At 36.5% G+C, this 21,357-nt stretch overlaps 1 protein-coding gene across 1 annotated transcript in view; it reads left to right on the top strand.

Moving 5' to 3' along the window:
* UNC13C (unc-13 homolog C) overlaps window positions 1–21,357 on the top strand; it is a 569,448-nt gene that overhangs the window by 129,805 nt on the left and 418,286 nt on the right. The window lies entirely within an intron of this gene.

The raw sequence follows: 21,357 nt of genomic DNA, 5'->3' as shown, positions 1-21,357 counted from the left end.
TGCTGGGAACGATCTGAATCGATTTTTTTTTCACGCAAGATGATACCATCTGCCACATAATCTTTACATACAAAGATCCCTTCAGGAAACAATCCTTGACTTGGTGGTTTCAGAGTCATAGTGACAACTACAAAAACTGATGTTTCAGAAAATTCCCAAAGCATAACAATAAGATGAATTTATTTTTATCAAGTGTGGGAAGTACCAAAGCTATCTAGTGAATAAAACCTTGGATTAGCACATAACAGTTTCCTATCTGGGTCAGGGTGGAGACTCTGATTTGTTCTATGTCCTGAGGTCTGTGAAAACTCTCTCCTGTGTATATGCCTCCGATTGATGCAGAATCTGAAGAGAGTACTTGGACAGTATCACAATTGGAGTTTAGATCAAGACCTATTTTATGGATGGCTGGGTTAGCAGTCATGAAATTGATGGGCTGCAGAATTCAGGAAGGACAGTGGAGTTCTTGTGAGAAGCTTTATCATAAGGGAACAAAGAACCTGACATGTCAATTCAAATTCAGTTGTGAGAACTTGAACATCAGGGGAAAGGAATTCTGGTGTGTGTGTGTGTGCGCACGCGCGCGTCTCTGAGTGTGTGTATTTGTATTGTGCCGTATGACTAACTTTTAAGGAGAAACAAAAAGCTAAGTTGAGCTGTTTCTTTGGGAAATAGTTTTGAAATTCTCCCTTGCCAACTGGGTGCAAACAATTCACAGGACACAAACTAGAGACAAAACACGAAGTGAGGACAGACGATATCTTCACTTATTCCACTTGGTCAGTGGGACCTAAGCAGCAGAATATTCTATATAATGTCTGAAGAAGACAGACAAATCACGTGTTATAATGGCAAATACAGATAATTTGGAATTAGAAGGCTAAGTTTTAAGTCAACTCTATAATATATTAGCTGGGTGAACTTGGACAAGTCATTTAACCTGTGAAACATAATGTCTCATTTCAAATATGGATTATGATCATAATTAGCTCATAGCTCTCAGCTCTTGGACTTAGCACACATAAAAGTAAGTGTATTATGATACAGTATAGAAAATAAAACTTTGCTCTTGGTGGCCAGTGGTAGGCTTTCCTGTGACCGAGGGGTTTCACAGGAAACCTGGGGTTTCACATGCTAAGCCTGGGAGAGTCCTGAGCACACCAGGATTAGTTGGCCACCTGACGGGAACTGGGGGACTCTAGTGCCCCAGTTGGCAACGAGAGAGTTTCTCTGGGATGAGTAGCACACCTATCATCATGTAGCTCACAGTATGCTCTTGGTTAAAGATTTAAATTAGGCAGTATAAGGGGTGCCTGGATGGCTCAGTCAGTTAAGCATCCAACTTCGGCTCAGGTCATCATCTCGAGGTTTGTGGGTTTGAGCCCCGCATTGGGCTCTGTGCTGACAGCTCAGAGCTTGGATGCTGCTTCAGATTCTGTCTCCCTATCTCTCTGGCCCTCTCCTGCTCATGCCCGCTTTCTCTCTCTCTCTCTTTCTCTCTCTCTCTCTGTCAAAAATAAACAAACATTAAAAAAATTAGGCAGTATACCTCATCTCTGTAGCTCTACTTTTCTGGGCTTCTGCCTTAGAAAATGCTTAGAATCAAGCTCGGAAAAGTAATTTTTTTTTTTTAATTTTTTTTTCAACGTTTTTGATTTATTTTTGGGACAGAGAGAGAGCATGAACGGGGGAGGGGCAGAGAGAGAGGGAGACACAGAATCGGAAACAGGCTCCAGGCTCTGGGCCATCAGCCCAGAGCCTGACGCGGGGTTGAACTCACAGACCGCGAGATCGTGACCTGGCTGAAGTCGGACGCTTAACCGACTGCGCCACCCGGGCGCCCCGAAAAGTAATTCTTTATACCAGTTTCCTACTTGGCATATTTCATTAGACTTGATTATTTGCCTCTTGAAAACATATCTTGAGAAACCAAAGTAGAACCCATCTCCAGAAAGACAAATTAACATGGAAGAGAGGGACCTAGGAGCCCTTTTTTTAAATTTTTTTTTATTTCAACAGTGAGGAGAAACTTGGGTAGAACAGAAATCTGTTCTATTACTCCTTTGAGGAAGTTACAGTAAATAGAATTCAGGTCTGTCTCATTAAAAAAAATTGATGTTTGAGTGAAGACATAGCAAATACTGACAGACTTACCTTTCACTGTGTCTTGCAGTGTAATTGTCTGCTTTTATTAGCTAGATATTTGTCTCAACTGAGATAAGTCGTCATCTTCTATTATTGCAAGCTGGGGCATGGGCGGGGTTTATTTCACTATGTTGGCCAGAAGGGCCAACTTCTTGGAGTCAAAGTTGAAAACAGGTCTTATTTATTACTGCTTAGAAACTTGACATTTCCTGCAACTCACCATTAGACATCTCCCTAACGGAAGAGTGGGAGAAGAGTAACGGAAGTGTGACTTACTTATATTTCAGCTATTTCACGCTCACTATTGAGCTGCCTACAGTATAATTATCTAGCTAATAAATATTCTGATATAATAATTCCCAAGTTTCTCTAGTATCCAAATTCTATTGAAACCACTGGTCCAGGCAGAATGAACACAGTAAACACACACACACACACACACACACACACACACATATATGTATGAATATAAATGAATATATATTCATGTATACATAAATATATATGAACATATATGAATATATATGAATATTTATGAATATATGAACATATATGAATATATACATTCATATATATGAATAGAGAAGGGAAAACTAAAGGAGCAGAACTGTAAAATTTCAAAGTGAAATCGACACATTTACTGAGTGCACTGGAGGTCCAAAGGCACTGTTTATTCAATGGGTCATTCTAATTAGAGGATGCAGAAGCATGAGACCATCTCTCTCCTTGTGCACGTTATATTGATCATGTAAGAAGATAATTGATGGGATAAGACAGCCGTGTGAGTTAGGGGGAACCATAGGAAGCAGGAAAGAAAAACTAGGTGGTCTTGAAGCCAAAGTAAACATAAATGATTTCTTATTATTTAAGGTTCTATGGGCGTGGGTAATGACTTGGACGTGGAAATTAGTGATTGAGTGTGGTAGATGAATAAGGTTCACAAGGGATTTTTATGGGACATTAAGGATTTTGAAGATAGGAAACTGCTAGGTTGAGAAGGACCTTAAATATCAGCTAAGAAGCATGGGGTTTTAGTTTGTGTTTTCTAACCTACTTTTATAACTCCAAATATCCAAAGAATATGTTGACTCACCATTGTGGCAGTGGTGCACTGGAGAAAGTATCCAAATGATACTGGATGCAGAAGAGCCATGTATACCTTCCTCGTGCTTTGGCTATTAAATCATTTGCATAATTTGTCCTGCCAGTTTTAAGGAATCAGGAGCCAGAGGAGGCATCTGAACAGTAAGTTAAAAATATTTTTATATAAAATCAGATAGGAGTTATATATAATATATTCTAGATATCAGACAATTAAAAGACTTTTGTAATATTGATAAAAAGATATCATAGAGACTACTTTCTCAGAGTAATCGATACCTTTAGCTTTAAGCATCTTCAGCTTGGAGAAAATATAAAATGGATGGTTAAACAGAAATATTGGGTGGACCAGTAGGAGTGAGGAGCTAGACCTTAGGTGACAGTTTAACACTGGTAGAGCTTTGAGATTCAATTCCATGGAAGTGCTAGCTAGATGGAAAGCAAGACTACAGAAACTTAGATTAAATGCCAAGAAAAAAGGATGTTGAAAAACCCTCGTAACCGTGAGTACAACTTCTTTTTCCCGTGTATCAAGTGGCAAAGATTTATGGCACTTTCTTGGGTCTTAAAAACTGTGATAAGCTGATGATCACTCCTGGATATCATTGACTTACACTTATTTGTGTTTCAAGACTAACTTACAAAGATAGAGAGTCATTCATCTTATTTTTTGATTGAACAGTGAGAATCCTGAACTTTACATCTGGTATAAGATTCTGATGTCTAGGTTTCAATTTTAGCTAAATAGTTTCTTATCAGTGTAACCATGGGCAAGTTACCTAATTTCTGTAAAACTATTTTTCACCAGTATCGGGGACTAAGTCCCATTTTTATCTCATTCTCTTTTACTAAATGAGTCAACATAGGTAAACATTTCATACAATGTATAGCTCACAGAAAATGCTCATTACAAGCTGGTCATTAATAATTCCATATTTTCAAATATGCCTCACTGGTTATATCTCTGGTAGTTTTTGAATAGATTTTAAAGATAAAATTATATTTTTATAAGAATTTAAGTGTTCACATCAGTGGAAACCCTTTTTCAATGTGAAAACTCCCCACATCTGCACAGTTAGATTGGACTATGATGCATCAGTCTGAGATGGGCTAAGAAAAGCCATTGAGGGTAACAGGACAGCCCCACAATTAAAGAGCTCATCTGGTCCACCCTCAGTGGGTTGTTATAAATAGTTGTTTGGTCTGTATTTAATCTCAGTATCATTATAAGTTGAATAATAAAAATAAGCTGGTCAATTTGGGCACAGGATGGAGGTGTAAGCTAGCCTTGGTCATAAAGCCATGATTTGCTACCTGGCACACACACCTGGCTGGACAGTGGCACAAGGCCTTTTGAGGCCATCGGTTTTGTCCAGAAAGACTCAGTGGACTGATTTGATTATTAATATTTAGAGAACTGGGAGAATTAATGACACTGCCACAATTTTTCTTACAATGGGAATAAACACCTCAATATTTTTAGAAGTTCAAAGCTTTCCTTTGTTTTGGTATTTTTATGTTTTGTTTTATACTAGATACAGTAAGCCTTTTGTAAATTAGCAAGCAAATTGTTTTTTCCAAGCAGCTCCATGTCCATGCCATAGATGGATTTGTGATTTTGTTGAAAAACAGATTTTATGTTGGTCATCTAAAATTCTCATTTCCATTCTGCCTTGCCCTCGAGTTATTAGGAAATGACATTTGATAGAGTCATGGTGTTACATGTGAATCTGTGTGTGTAAGAGAGACAGAGAGAGAATGAGAAATGTCTACTGTTAAAGATGTGTTTTATTTTTTTTCCCCCTCATGTAATCTGCTATGATTACAACCTATGGAGTAAGGTGCTCCCAGGTAAGGGCTTAACTATAATACTTGATAATTTCGTTAGAAAGGTAGACATGCATCCATTTCTGTTTTGTTCATTGTAGGCCTTATCCCCTGTAGTTGCATAATTTAGGGACCCAACTACCTTGGCATCTGCCATTATGAACTAATGGATGAACAAACCAAAAGACAGATCACCTGGGCCAGCCTTTGCAATCAGAGATATTTGAACTATTGTGGCCCCATGCTAGAAGATACCCTAGTAAGGATATTTCAAAACCTCTCTCCCTTTAAAACATCTTGTCATATTTTACCACCTTCACTATCTTATTAAGGGTCTTTTTGTCAAAACCAGAGTCCTGCTTTTATATCAATTTCTCTCATCATGTCCTCTGACCTTTTAGACCAGTTCCACAAAGCTGACGTTTCCCTGGCTATTAGTGAGAAAGGTCTCTTGAGATCTGTGGACTCAGGAATCTTCCCCCACGTCTTTCCGTTGCATCTAAATCAGACAAGTTTACATTATGTTTGATAGGTTTTTCAGTTTCCACTTAATTCACTGACTCTCTAATCTTTTACACAGCAGTGTTTTAAATTCTACTCTGAGTTTAAAATAATTGCCTAAATAATCCCTTTTCAAATCCAACTAGATAAAGCATGAGGAGAAAATCTAAAGAAAGCATATGTTGAACAATCCACATCATTGAGTTTGATTTCAACTTTCCAACCTATGTCCCCTGAACAGGTGAGAGAAGAGATCTCTAGATAACATAAAATTATGCCACATTTTTGGATTTTCTTCTTTCTTTCTCTCTGTGATAGAATAATAGCCCTACAAATAACCTCCACATCTTAATTCCTGAAATCTGTGAATATATTACTCCATTTGGCAAAAGGAACACCGTAGACATGATCCTTAAATGGGGAGATTATTCTGGGTTATCCATAATTGCATAATTATAATATTTTTTTTTTTTACAAGAGAAGTAGAAGGGTTACAGAAAGAGATGTGATGATGGACAGCAGCAGAGGTCTGAGTGATGCAACAAAAGGGGCCCCAAACTAAGGAATGCAGACGACTTTAGCCCCTAGAATCTTGAAAAGGCAAAGAAATGGATTCTCCCCTAAGGCCACCAGTAGGAACAAAGCTCTGCTGATGCCTTTGTTTTGGGACTTCTTACCAGAATGTGACGATAATAAGCTTCACATCTTAAGCCACTACATTTGTGGTAGTTTGTTATAGCGACCAATAGGAAATTAACACCCTCTTTCTCTAGGTTTTTTTGTTTTTCTTTTTTTTTCCCAATGGGTCTAAATCATCTTTAAACCTTACTGTTAGAGCACTTTGCATCTTCTGGAACATCTGTTACTGTTTTCAGTCTATCATTTATTCACTGTGTGGCCTTGGACTTAATGTTTACCCTTCAATTGCTTCATCTATAAGATGGTAATCACCTGATACAGTGAGAATTAAAGTGAGAAAGTGGGATAAACAATAGTAGTAGCTGGCACATAGTGCCTGTTTATTTTTTGTACATGCCTCCAGAAATATTCTAAATATATGCATATAATTGTTACACATTTAAAAATTTTTAAAAAAAATTTATTCTTGAGAGAGAGAGAGAGAGAGAGAGAGAGAATGAGAATGAGAATGAGCGGGGGAGGAGCAGAGTGAGAGAGGGACACAGAATCCAAAGCAGGCTCCAGGCTCTGAGCCATCAGCAGAGGGCCCGATGTGGGCCTTGAACTCACAGACAGTGAGATCATGACCCAAGATGAAGCCGGACACTCAACTGACTAAGCCACCCTGGCACCCCTATTGTTACACATTTAAGAGCAAATAATTTATAAATTACACACTGAACATAATCACATTCTTGTTAAAAATCTTATTAATACAAAACAAGGGGTGCCTGGGTGGCTCAGTTGGTTAAGCATCCGACTTCATTTTGGCTCAGGTGAAAATCTCATGACTCAAGACTGAGCCCTGCATGGGCTCTGTGCTGACAGCACAGAGCCTGCTTGGGATTGTCTCTCCCCTGCACTACTCTCTCTCCCCCTCCGCTCTCCCCCTCTCATGTACACACACATTCTCTGTCTCATACACAAACAAACATTGTGTGTGTGTGTGAGTGTGTGTGTGTATGTGTATATATATGTATGTGTGTGTATACATATAGGTATATATGTATACACAACGTTGTGTGTGTGTATATATATACACACACACACACACAACATATACAATTAATATATAATTAATAAAACAGTACAGATGCTTCTTTGTTCAAGAGTTTTCAACTTCCATCTTGCATATAGTGTACAGCAAAAGTATGTCACTGCCCATTAACATCAAATAGAATTTTTGTTCACATTTAGCTCTTGGGCAGCTCAGGCTATGGCTTGCTTTCTGTGCTTAGCTATTTTTGAGGTAGTTCTTGAATACTATAACCTCAACATGTCTATTAAATTCAACAACAGTGAGAGTGCCAAAACATTAAGAAATTCAGAAAGTATTGTTCTAGGTTTAAATTGGAAATTTAAGAGAAAATAAATAAAATATGTGCATATGGAATAAATTGCCAAGCCAAACATTTGAAGGACATGAATAAATCTTGCAACACAGCAAGAGCCTAGGCAATCAACATTGATCATGGATTTGAAGAATAAACATTGTTAAAATGTCTATACTACCCAAAGTGATCTACACACTTACCGCAATCCCTTTCAAAATACCAGTAATATTTTAAACAGAGCTAGAACAAACAATCCTAAAATTTGTGTGGAACCACAGGAGACCCTGAATAGCCAAAGGAATTCTGAAAAAGAAAAGCAAAGCTGGAGGCAACACGATTCCAGACTTCAAGCTATATTACGTTGTAATTTCATTAAGATAGTATGGTACTGGCACAAAAATAGACACATAGATCAATGGAACAGAATAGAAAACCCAGAAATGGACCTATAACTATATGGCCAACTCATCTTCAACAAAGCAGGGAAGAATATCCAGTGGGAAAAAGACAGTCTCTTGAACAAATGATGTTGGAGACTGGGCTGAAAACTGGACAGCAACATGCAGAAAGAATGAAAGTGGAACCACTGTTTTACACCATACACAAAAATAAAATCAAAATGGATGAATGACCTAAATGTGACACAGGAACCCATCAAAACCTTGAGGAGAAAATAGGCAGCAGCCTCTTTGATCTCAACAGTAATAACTTATTACTAGATACATCAGTGTAGGCAAGGGCAACAAAAGCAAATGTGAACTGAGACCTCATCAAGATAGAAAGCTTGTGCACAGTGAAGAAAACAATGAACAAAACTAAAAGGCAGCCTACAGAATGGGAGAAGATACTTGCAAATGACATGTCTGATAAAGGGTTAGTATCCAAAATCTATAAAGAACTTATCAAATTCAATACCCCAAAAATAATCCAGTGAAGAAATGGGCAGAAGACATGGATAGACACTTCTCCAAAGAAGACATCCAGATAGCTAACAGGAATATAAAAAGAGGCTCAGTATCATTCATTATCAGGGAAACAATTCAAAACTACAATGAGATCCACCTGACCGTCAGAATGACAAATCTAACACAGGGAACAACAGATGTTGATGAGTATATGGAGAAAGGGGAACTGTCCTACACTGTTGGTGGAAATGCAAACTGGTGCACTCTGGAAAGCAGTATGGAAGTTACTCAAAAAGTTAAAAATAGAACTCCCGTATGATCCAGCAATTGCACAACTATGTATTTACCCAAGCAATACAAAAATACTCACTGAAAGGGGTGCATGCACCCTCATGTTTATAACAGCATTATCAACAATAGGCAGGCTATCTGAGTGGTTCAGTTGGTTAAGCTTCTGACTCTTGATTTCAGCTCAGGTCATGATCTCATGGTTTTGTGAGTTAGAGCTCCATATCCGGCTCTACACTGACTCTGTCAGCCTGCCTGGGATTCATTCATTCTCATTCTCTCTCTCTTTCTCTCTCTCTCTCTCTTTCTCTTTCTCTCTCTTTCTCTCTCTTTCTCTCTTTCTCTCTGACCCTCCCTAGTTTGCACTGTCTCTGTTTCTCTCTAAATGAGTAGGACAAATTAAAAAGTTATTTAAAAGGAAATTTATTAACAAGATCCAAACAATGGAGAGAGCCCAAATGTCCACCAACTAATGAATGGATAAAGAAGATGTAGTATATATGTACACTGGAATATTACTCAGCTATAAAAGGAATGAAATCTTGGCATTTGCCAATGATGTGGATGGAGCTAGAGTGTATTATAGTAAGTGTAATAAGTCAGAGAAAGACAAATATCATATGATTTCACTCATGTGGAATTTAACAAACAAAACAGGGGCACCTGGGTGGCTTAGTCATTTGATTTTGGCCTAGGTCTTGACCTTGTGCCTTGTGAGATTGAGCCCTGAGTCAAGCTTCATGCTGACAGTGGGGAACCTGCTTGGGATTCTGTCTCTCCTCTCTCTCTGCCCTTCCCCCACTCATGTTCTCTCTGTCTCTCTCAGAATAAATACGCTTAAAAAATAAGTACATATGGAAAGACAAAAAATGAGGGAAATGAACCATAAGGGACTTAACAATAGAAAACAGAGTTGATGGAAGAAGGTGGGTGAGAGGATGAGCTAAATGAATGATGGGTATTAAGAAGGGCACTTGTTGTGATGATCATTGAATGTTTTATGTAAGTGATGAATCACTAAATTCTGTTCCTTAAATGAAAAAAAAGGAATCAATAAAAGTGATTAGTGAAATGGAAACATACTAAAGGTGTGGCTGGAACATTTATATCAATTTGGTTATCCATTAATCAAAAATTGATTCAAAAGAAGGTGAAGCATAGTAGATTCCTGCTCACGAAACAAACTTTGGCCACAGGTTGGGTAGGCAAAAGGCCTATCCAGATAGGCACAACATCAAAATGAAAGGCAGCAAGGAAGCTGTTACAGATAACCTAGCTATTACAGTAGAACCTGGCAAAAACCATCAAAGGGGGTGGGCATTTGCTTAAAATTTTTTCAATATAGATGAAAATCATCCTTGTAAAAAAAAAACCTGGGAAAATGTTTAGAAGACTGTATCTGTTTAAATAGCTTTTTTTTTCATTTATTTTTTTAATTCCAGTGTAATTAGCATACATTGTTAGTTTCTACTGTACAATATAGTGATTCCACAATTCAGTACACTACTCAGTGCTCATCATGATACATATTTTCTTAATCCCCATCGCCTATTTAACCCACCCCCCATCCACCTCCCCTCTGGTAACCACCACTTTGTTCCCTATATTTAAGAGTCTATTGTTTTTGTTTGCCTCTGTTTTCTTTTTTCATTTGTTTTGTTTCTTAAATTCCCTCTTAAATTCCACATATGAATAAAACCATATGGTATTTGTCTTTCTCTGACTGACTTACTGCACTTAGCATTAAACAGCTTTGATTTTTTTCCTAATGTTTATTTATTTTTGAGACAGAGAGAGACAGAGCATTAATGGGGGAGGGGCAGAGGGAGAGGGAAACACAGAATCGGAAGCAGGCTCCAGGCTCTGAGCCATCAGCCCAGAGCCCGACGCGGGGCTCGAACTCACAGCCTGCGAGATTGTGACCTGAGCTGAAGTCGGATGCTTAACTGACTGAGCCACCCAGGCGCCCCAACAGCTTTGATTTCTTAATTCACAAGTTGTTTGGTGGAAATACATCTAAGGGACATAAGCTTAAATTTCTATTAGTCATTTTGCATTTATGCTAATGGGATTATGAACAACTTTTCAGAACCCATCCTCTTTCTAAGCATAGGATTTTCTCTATTGTGAAAAAACTATTGATTTTTTTTTTTTTTTTTTTTTTTTTTTTAGCACTTTGTATGTTACTGGCCACCTTACTAAGCTCTCTTGTCAATTTTGATAGTTACCCAATTGACTTCTGGTGTTTCCAGGGTTATTCTCTGCAAATAATAGCACTCCATTGTACTTAGAATTAAAGTTTAATATGCTGAACATGACCTAGAGGGCCCAGGCTCCCTTCCAGCCTCTCATACTCCCTTTTTCTCCCTTAACTCCACTGCCCACCATTTTTTTTTTGTTTGACCTTTTTTGTTTCCTTGAATGTCCTGATTCTACTTTGTAGTGTCAGTGCTTTAAACTTGTTGTTCTCATTACCTGGAGTGTCTTTGACATACTTCTATTCCTCCTCACCAACTCCTGTCCATACATTAGATCTCTGCTTATGGGACTGTTCTTCTAAGAAGCTTTCCCCTGCTCTGTAGTTTTCATTAGGTCACCCTCTTCTTTTTTTATCGTGGCAGTGCTTTTCCTTCAAGGAACAATTTATGTCTTTTATGTGATGTGTTTGATATCTATCTCCTCTCCCAAAAGGTTGTAAGCTTCATATCAGCAAGAAAGGGATTTTTTTTTTGTCAATAACTATACTCCTATACATAGCACGGTACATGTTATATAGTAGGAGCTCCATAAATACTGTTTAAAAATTGAATGCTATCAAAATGGATTCCTGTTTCTTTCAGATAAGACCTTGCTCTCACCTATCTGTTTAGATAGAAAGAAGAGAAGCTTGTCACTAACATAATATGCATGTCAGATAGTGACTTAATAGATTTACACTTGAGGAAATTTGTATTTGAGAAACATACAACCTGTTAGTAGAATAGAGAGTTTTTGTAATGATAGAAATCTCAGACATAAAACTACAGGGTGCTAAAAGAAGAAAAATAGGGAAAACCAAATCATTTAGTTCTAAGCCACACAAGTGACTGTTAATTTTAGGTTTCACATTTGGCAAAAGATAAGATCTCCTAATATATAAATAGTATACAGGGAGTATAAATATATGAAAGAATATGACGTATGTATTTTGGGAGATCACAAGAAATGCCATTGTTGTTATGTATGGTTCTTCATTATTAATTATTATCATTATCATTATAATTATTACTTATTGTCAAGTTAGCTAACATACAGTGTAGTCTTGGCTTCAGGAGTAGATTCCCGTGATTCATCACTTACGTACAATGCCCAGTGCTCATGTCAACAAGTGCCTTCCTCAATGCCCATCACTCATTTTCCCCACTCCCATCAACCTTCAGTTTCTGTATTTAAAAGTCTCTTATGGTTTGCCTCCCTCTCTGTTTATATCTTAATTTTCCTTCCCTTCCCTTTCCTTCCCTTTCCTTACAGTTTTCTGTTAAGCTTCTCAAATTCCACATGCGTGAAGTCATACGATATCTGACTGACTTAATTCACTTAGCATTATACCCTCCAGTTCCATTCACATTGTTGCAAATGGCAAGATTTAATTCTTTTTCATCGCTGAGTAGTATTCCATTGTAAGTATATATCACATCTTCTTTATCCATCATTTGATGGACATTTGGACTCTTTCTGTAATTTGGCTATTGTTAATAGTGCTACTATAAACACAGGGGTACATGTGCCCCTACAAATCAACACTCCTGTATCCTTTGAATAAATTCCTTGTAATGTTATGAATTACTGAATCACAGGTTAATTTTGTTTCTCATTTTTTGAGGAACCTCCACAGTGTTTTCCAGAGTAGCTAAACCAGTTTTTACTCCCACCAACAGTGAAAGATATGGTTCTGAGAGACTGCTTTTAGATTAAATACATGGGTAAATGTTTTTTAAATTGCGTTTTTTGGTAAAATGTCTTATTTTTTTGAGAAAGAGACATATCATTTGAAGAAGTTATAGAATTTTATGTGTTATAATATGCATCCTGTACATTAAGTTCTTTGGACATTATTGATGTTTGGAAGACTCAGGCTAGAGGGAACTCCACAAACAATACTTATTTTATTTTATTTTTTTTATTACAAAAAAAAGATAATTCTTTTCAGGAATCTCAGTTTTTTCACAAATATAGCTAACTAGTAAACTGACCTAGGTTTTTTGTAAAAAACATGAGAGGATACCTGAAGAACGTTAGCCTAAATGTATAAGCCACTATTTTTATCAGTGTCTGGGCAGGAAACAGATGGCTTTGCCAAAGAGGAGAATTAAAGAAGTTTGTTTACAAAAGAGACTACTTACAAAGTGTGAATTTAGGAAAACCACAAGGATGGGCATATACATTATATACAGTAGAATAAACATGATTTAAGTGTACACTTCAGTGAATTATGTCAAATGCACACACTTGTGTAACCAACTTAAAAAAATATGTAGGATATTTCCATCATTGTAAAACATTATCTCTTGTCCCTTTATAATCTGTCACTAACCCTAGGTTTTGGGCAGTCACTGAGCAACCTTCAATCACTATGGATGAATTGTACCTGTTCTTGATATTTTTTATATATAGATGGAGTAATACAGTGAGTACTCTTGGACTATGGCTTCTTTGGCTCAGCATAATGTTGTTGATTACATCAGTGGCAATTCCTGTTTATTGCAGAGTAGTATTTTTTATTTTTTAATATTTTTAAGTATATTGATTTTGAGAGAGAGAGAGAGAGAGAGTGAGCATGAGTGGGGTAGGGGCAGGGAGAGAGGGAGAGAGAATTCCAAGCAAGCGCTGAGCTGTCAGCACCAGAGCCTGATGTGGGGCTCAAACCCACAAACTGTGGGATCATGACCCAAGCAGAAGTCGGAGGCTCAACCAACTGAGCCACCCAGGTGCCCTGAAAGTTATTCTAGGTCCTTTGAATTTCCACGTAAATCTCTGCAAGTTCTAAAATAAAGTCTTCTGGAATTATGCATGTTAACATATTAAATTGCTTGATCAGTTGCTGGTTGGTGATTCTCTTAACAATAATAAGACTTCTCATAAAAGACCAATGAATATCTCTTCATTTAGGTTTTCTTTGATTTCCCAGTGCATTTATTTATTTTAGCTTTTGTAGTTTGCAATGTGTAGTTTTTCCAAGTATGTGTTAGATTCATTACTAAGTGTTCCATGTTTTTGAATATTGTTGTAAATTGTACTTAAAAATTTTTACTTTAAATTTTTTGTTTCTCTGCAAAATTAGAGATGAGACTTATTTTTGAAATATTGATCCTGAATTCTGCAGATTTGCCAGTCACTAGTTTGTGTATCTGCAGCTTGCTTAGGATTTTCTAGATATAACCTTGTTATTTAAATCTATAGACACTTTTATTCTTCCTTTCCATATATGGCTGTTACATGCAGGATGAGGAAATATTATTCTTATTTCTGTGACCTTATTTTATATATTTGAGTTATTATATTTAAAAAATAAATAAAAGGAAGGTAAATGATAGCAACGCAAAATAGAATTTTCTTTTATACAAATTACATCTTCCTCAGGAATATTGGTGTTCCTACTAGTGAGCTTGCTCATTTATATAGTCAACTCTCATTTATTTGTGTATGGATTACACATAGAAAATCTTGCTTTTAATTTTTAATCATACCTTTGCTATTTTAATTCATATCAAAATTCAGCAAATTGTTTGACTCAGGTGTAATATAATCATATGCTGTAATGTATAACATCAAGAATAAAACTAAAACACTAGGATTACAAGTGACTTGCACTTACAAAAAATTAACATATTTTTTGAAGTTTGTTTATTTATATTGAGAGAGAGTGCACGCACACATACAAATGTGGACAGGGGAGGAACAGAGAGTGACACAGAGGGAGAGAGAGAAAGAATCCCAAGCATGCTCCATGCTGTCAATGCAGAACCTGACATGAGGATCAATCCCATGAACCTGAGTGAAAATCAGGAATCAGATGCTTAACCAGCTGAGCCACCCAGGCAACCCAACAAATCATCTTCTTAAAACAGTATAAATAATGTATGCTTCTACCTTAGTTTCAAATTCTTAAATCAAAGTGAAGCCCAGACCATACATTAATTCCATAATTAACTTTTGATCTGGGTCTCAAGGAGCTAATAGATTAATAGGGGAGATGGACTTCCAAGCAAGTAATGAAAATAAGAGCTTTAATAAAAGAGTGGACCTAAGAAAAGAGGGGAACAGGGCTATATCCACAAAGTAGTACTAAAGATGTCTTCTAAGCTGGGTCTAAAGGGATGAATAGGTATTTCCGCACAGAAAGTTTTCACTGCCAAGAACACAGGAATTTTAAAAGAAATAGGTATAAATTGACACAGTAAATCTGGGAAACTATAAGACTTTCAATATGGAGATAATAAAGCTAATGTGGACATGCACAAAGGGTGGGATGTAAGCAAGATCTACACTGTGAAGGGTAATTATGCTAAGGAGCATGGGTTTATACAGAAAGCTTTTTAACACTCATGTGGGATTTTACTCAATAGAATTGATAACAGTAGATTGAATTGTTAGCTTGTAAGCATGAAGATTGGGAAACCAGTTGGAATACTGTTGTAAAAAACAGGATGACAGTAAATGAGGATCTGAAAATAGAAGTAGCAGTGAGAATTAAAAAAGGATAGATTTCTACTTATTTAGGTGGTAAAATTTAAAGGACCTGTGACCAACTAGGTATATTTGAGGGACATGGCATTGACAGATGGAGGGGCAAAATCAGGTTTAAATTCCATGTGGCCATCAATGAAGAAAGGAAGAGAACAATTAACATAAGTGTAGAAGAGTATCAGCCACTAACGTCAAAATCAAGTACCCTGGAAATCTGTGCTCACTCAAGGAGTTTGATAAGTTCTTCATAGATTTTGGATACTAACCCTTTATATAATATTCAATTTGCAAATATCTTATTCCTTTCCCTTGGTTGCCTTCTAGTTTTGTTGATTGTTTCCTTTGCTATGCAGAAACTTTTTATCTCGATGAGGTCCCAATACTTCATGTTTGCTTTTGTTGCCCTTATCTCTGGAGACATGCCCAGTGCGAAGTTGCTGCCTATTTTCTCCTGTAGGATTTTGATTCTTGTTTGTTTCTTCTCTTACATTTTAAATTTATTTTTGTGTATGGTATAGGAAAATGGTCTAGTTTCATTCTTCATGTTGCTGTCTAGTTTTCCCAGCACCATTTCTGAAGAGACTGTCTTTATTCCATTAGATATTCTTTCCTGCTTTGTCAAAGATTAGTTGGCCATATATTTGTGGGTCCATTTCTGGGTTCTCTATTTTGTTCCATTGATCAGTGTGTGTCTTTGTGCAGTACCACTCTGTCTTGATGATTACAGCCTTGTAATACAGCTTGAAGTCTGGAATTGTGATGTCTCCAGCTTTGTTTTTCTTTTTCAACATTACTTTGGCTATTTGGGGTCTTTTGTGGTTCTGTACAAATTTTAGGATTGTTTGTTCTAGCTCTGTGAAGAATGTGAGTGTCATTTTGCTAGGGACTGCATTGAACGTGTGGATTGCTTTTGGTAGTTTAGAAATTTTAACAATATTTTTTCCAATCCTTGGACGTTGAATGTTTCTCCATTTCTTTGTGTTGTCTTCAGTTTCTTTCATAATCTTTCTATAGTTTTCACTGTACAGATCTTTTACCTCTTTGGTTAGGTTTGTTCTTAGTTATCTTATGGTTTTTGGTGCAGTTATAATGGGATTGATTCATTATTTGTATATAGATATGCAACTGATTTCTGTATGTTAAATGCAGAGATCTTTACAATGGCAGAAAAGATAGCTAAGAATCTTCAGGTGTCAGTGTATACCATATACTACAGTGCCTGTAGAACATGTAATCTCATCACTAACGTATCAGTCCTGTGAGCTGAATATTATCTCCAACACCTAAAAGGAGTTTCTCAGAGATGTTAATTATCTACCCAACGCAGCTCAGCTAGTAAACAGAAGAACCCAAATGTGAACCCAAGTCTGCTGAAATCCATGTAATTCATAGGATTCAAAAAGAGATACAACGATATCAGAATTGAGGAGGAAAAAATAACAACTGTGCTGTGCTTATAATGTTAAAGATAAAATGATACCTTGAGTTCATCACGGTTTGGGTTCTGTCCTCTGATATTTCCACGAATATAATGAAATCACCCCAAACTGGAGCTAGAATCTTGTTATGAAGTTAGTAGTATAAACCTTTATTCCTAAAGGCTATCTCTAAACAGAAACATTTGTGCAAAGCATGATATATATATGAAGAAGACACTCATAAGTATCACTTATGAGAGAAATTATTAACTAGTATGATTTATGCATTATTAATTATACATTCAATCTCAGAAGAATTTCCAAATTAGGTCCTATATTATGTAGTTATCTTAAAAGATTTATTTCCAAGACTTAGAAATTTGGTTGCCCATCGTTTTTCAATATGTGACTTGTAGTAATAGACTTAACATAGATTTCCTTAAGGTGGTTTGAATTTTAAGTAAAGTAAGTCTATTTCCCCAAATTTAAGATTTAATGTAATTTTCTATAATCATACACTTCACAGCTAATAAACTTCCTGCTGTGGTGCAACTAAATTATTGAGTGAATGCAAAGTTGATAAATCTCCTTAGACTTCAGGGTGGAATTTAAATTACGTTTACTTTTAATAACTAATTCCAACAAGTGTTCATTTAGGAATTTGTGTGGAGCTAGATGTCAGATACTGTTGTAAATCTGAGGGGTATTAATTATGCAAAATTGTTCTTGCCACTTTGTAAGTTTGTAACAGTAAGGTGAGCTTATTTAGGGAAGCTTGGTTTCTATGATAACTGGATCACTATACATAAACTTATTTGAAACTGATTTATTCTAGAAAATTGGAGTATAGTTTTAATTAAACTACTTAGGTCATCAACTTTCTCACATCATAGGATACAGAATACTGAATTAATAGTCAAAAGATGGATTATAAAACATGAAATGAATAAAATGAGGTGGATGGCCTGGATCTTTTTGTTAAATACAGTAGCCACTAGCCACAAATGAGTATCAAGCACTTGAAATGTTCCTAGTCCAAGTACAGATGTGCTATAAATATAAAATATGGATTGAATTTCAAATAATAAGTATACAAATGCAAAATATCTTATTAACTTCTATGTTAATTATGTGTTAAATATTTTAAATATATTGGGTTAACTAAAATTTTACTTTATTAATACAGCTACTGCCTTGTATTTCTCTTGCACAATGCTGATGTCTAGAGATAAGATCATTAGCTTTTGTTAAAGCCTGTTTAATTATCTTTGTCAAGTGAGGGGTAGAGGTGAGATTTTAATGATATCTGAGGATGCCAACCATCCCTCTTTGCTCCCTCCTCTATTTACAATATTGAAACAACAATTAAGAATTAAATTTTGCAGACCTTTTAGTCAAAAGCTCAGTTAGGGAACTGACTTTTGCTTTGGGCTTGATGCCAAATGAGGCTATATAAAAACAGTGATGATTACCATTTATAGAAAGACTTTCCTAAGAGCTTTATATATATCAAATCATTTTTTTTCAACTTCACAATGACCCAACAAGAGAAGTACTATGAGTATCCCCATTTGACAGTTGTGTAAAATGAGGCACAGGGAAGTTAAGTTGGCCAAGCTTACCAAGTAGTGTCAGAGTTGGGGATATGAATCCAGGAAGGTTGACTCCAACCTCTGATCTTTTAACCTATATATTATATTTCCTCTAAAGGTCAAATGTGGGGGGCGCCTGGGTGGCTCAGTCGGTTAAGCGTCCGACTTCAGCTCAGGTCACGATCTCACGTTCCATGAGTTCGAGCCCCGCGTCGGGCTCTGGGCTGATGGCTCAGAGCCTGGAGCCTGCTTCTGATTCTGTGTCTCCCTCTCTCTCTGCCCCTCCCCCGTTCATGCTCTCTCTCTGTCCCAAAAATAAATAAACGTTAAAAAAAAATAAAATAAAATAAATAAATAAATAAATAAATAAATAAATAAATAAATAAAGGTCAAATGTGAAATTTTAGGCCTATGCTAAGGCCAGACTTCAAGGAATCCAATGAAAAAAACCAGAAGAAATTGTGCCATTTGCTCCTGGAGGCTAGACCTAGGTGAATTAATCCAGCAAGCTACATGGAGAGATTTGGGAAATTAGTAGAACATGATTCTTGGCTTTTAGTACATGTTGACTATGCCCACTGGTACACACGGCCAAATAAATGTCTTAAACTCTAACCAGTCTAATCAAATTAGTAACCAGTCCTACCAAAGTGGAACAGTGTGCATGGGCTCAGAGATGGTTTATAATAGAGGAAATAGCCTGATATTCTAAAGGGAGGAAAAAGGTCTCTTTTCCCTGCATTCTTCCACTCTTTTTTTGTTTTAATCCAGTGGGTGAAAGTCTAAGTTGACAGTTAAGGTGTCCAGCTTTTAATTTTTTGAGGTTATTCTCCCAATATATACTCTGGCTTTAATATATCCTAATAAACCAGTGTGATTGGTTATACTGAGTTAACTTCATGGCCATTCTGTTTAGTAGACCAACAGTTCATTCATATCAATAACTCCCAATTATGTTATCTGTGTTATTAACCAGAGTATGACATAATAAACACTGACTAATAACTCAAATCCAAATAGAGCAATATAAAAACATTCCACATTTGAATAGTATAAATTTATTATTCTATCAGAGATTTAAATCAAAACCATCTTATACAAACGGAATTCTCCACATTATTAGAATTCAAAATTCTTTGGTTTTCTATTTCATACTTTTCACTGTTTGGTTATTCAGTGCTGATTCTTAGATACTTTAGTACAGTCTTGATTCCTGATTTCAGGATCAATAGCCCAGGACCTTGTTCATGGGAATAGGTTAGCTCCTTTAGCATCTGCAGCATTCAGTTAATCCAAGATTCAGTCCATCTAGCATCCTACTTGTCCAAAGCACTAATGACTCAACAGGACACATAAGAAAATCAAACCACTAACACTTCTTCACTAACATGCTTCTTGTCCAAAGTTCACACTTTGAATTTCAATTCATTTAGAGGAAATCTCGAATGAGATTAAATTTGCCAAATGTTGAAAAATTATTTTGCCAAGCTCAAGACTATTGACCCCATATGCTTCTACTTGTACTTTGCAAGCTGTTAACTCTAGTGGTAGACAGAAGCAGGCTTATCTGTGCATTTATCTTTGCTTACCTCCTCAATACCCCAGGCCTTAGCTGACTTTCATTATCTCAATTGAGCTGAAATATTTCCTTTCTACAACTTGTTTTCTAGCAGAAGAAACTAACTTACCATGAAAAAACAAACTATTGATCATCCCTGAATGAGAAAACAGACTAGAGGAGGGAAGAAGTTTCAACACAAACACAAGAGAAACAGAATCCATAGTGGCTAATATAACATCAACAGCTACATCTTACTTACCCTGCTAGTACCGATAAAGACAGTAAACCAAAGATCTGTAGTTTTGAGATGAGTCTTTCCTGGTATCAAAGCAGTTCTTTTTCCTGTGCATCTATTAGCAGCTGTAGTCATGACTTGCTTAACTTAGAGCCCAGTTGTCTCAATGAGACACTGTGCTCTCAAACACTACTTCACCAAATAAGCTATCAAAACTCTCCCTTTATTTTACTCTAAAATTAGATTTGATGGCATAATGACTATATTATGGTTGTTCAACTATTTGAAATATTTGAAATTCCTAAATCCCATCTCTCCATCAGCTTCCTTTTACGTGTGGAGTTCTAAGTTGCCAATACAAACAAAAAAGTACTTAACATCTCGATTCATATTTGATACCTTAATGTAGGATTCTCTGGAAAATGTGATACACAGAATGTAGCTTAGGCCAGAGACCTAAGTGCATCTGATGTTCTTTGTAAAGTCTGAATAAAAATATCAAAATTCTGTTACTGGCCTCAGCAGACAGGTTGGGTATTCAAGTGAAGAGAGGGTGATAGCACCACCTGGGTAGGACTTAAGTTTACCAACCTACCAGTTTTCATGAAGTAGAAATTTCGGGGTGAGCAGAGGGCAGAGGCAGATGGAGAAGGGAAGGGAGAATAAGATGATTACCTGAGTATATAACCACTACATGGCAGCCATATTTTAATGTGAAATGATCCTAGGCTGTTATAAATTTAGCCAACCTGACATCTGGAACTTAATCAATTAGAGTAAGATTTTTTCCTCTTGTGAAGAAATGAGGATAGAGTTGAACAGAGATTAGGTCAAAGGAAAATAGGCAGCTTGTTCCCAAAACACTGTGGTGGCCCATGAACTCTTACTATTCCACAAGAAGATGTACATAGGCTGAGAGTGAGGGTTTAGAAAATGCTATAGGGATTTGAAATGACTACAGTAGTCAAATCCATCATCATCAGTGGACTCATTTGATTAAACAAGGGTAGGAATCATCTGGTGTGAACTGCATAGTACTTAAGAGA

This window comes from Panthera tigris, chromosome B3, assembly GCF_018350195.1.
Source record: "Panthera tigris isolate Pti1 chromosome B3, P.tigris_Pti1_mat1.1, whole genome shotgun sequence".
Classification (NCBI taxonomy): Eukaryota; Metazoa; Chordata; class Mammalia; order Carnivora; family Felidae; genus Panthera; species Panthera tigris.
This window is presented reverse-complemented; position numbering and strand designations above follow the sequence as displayed.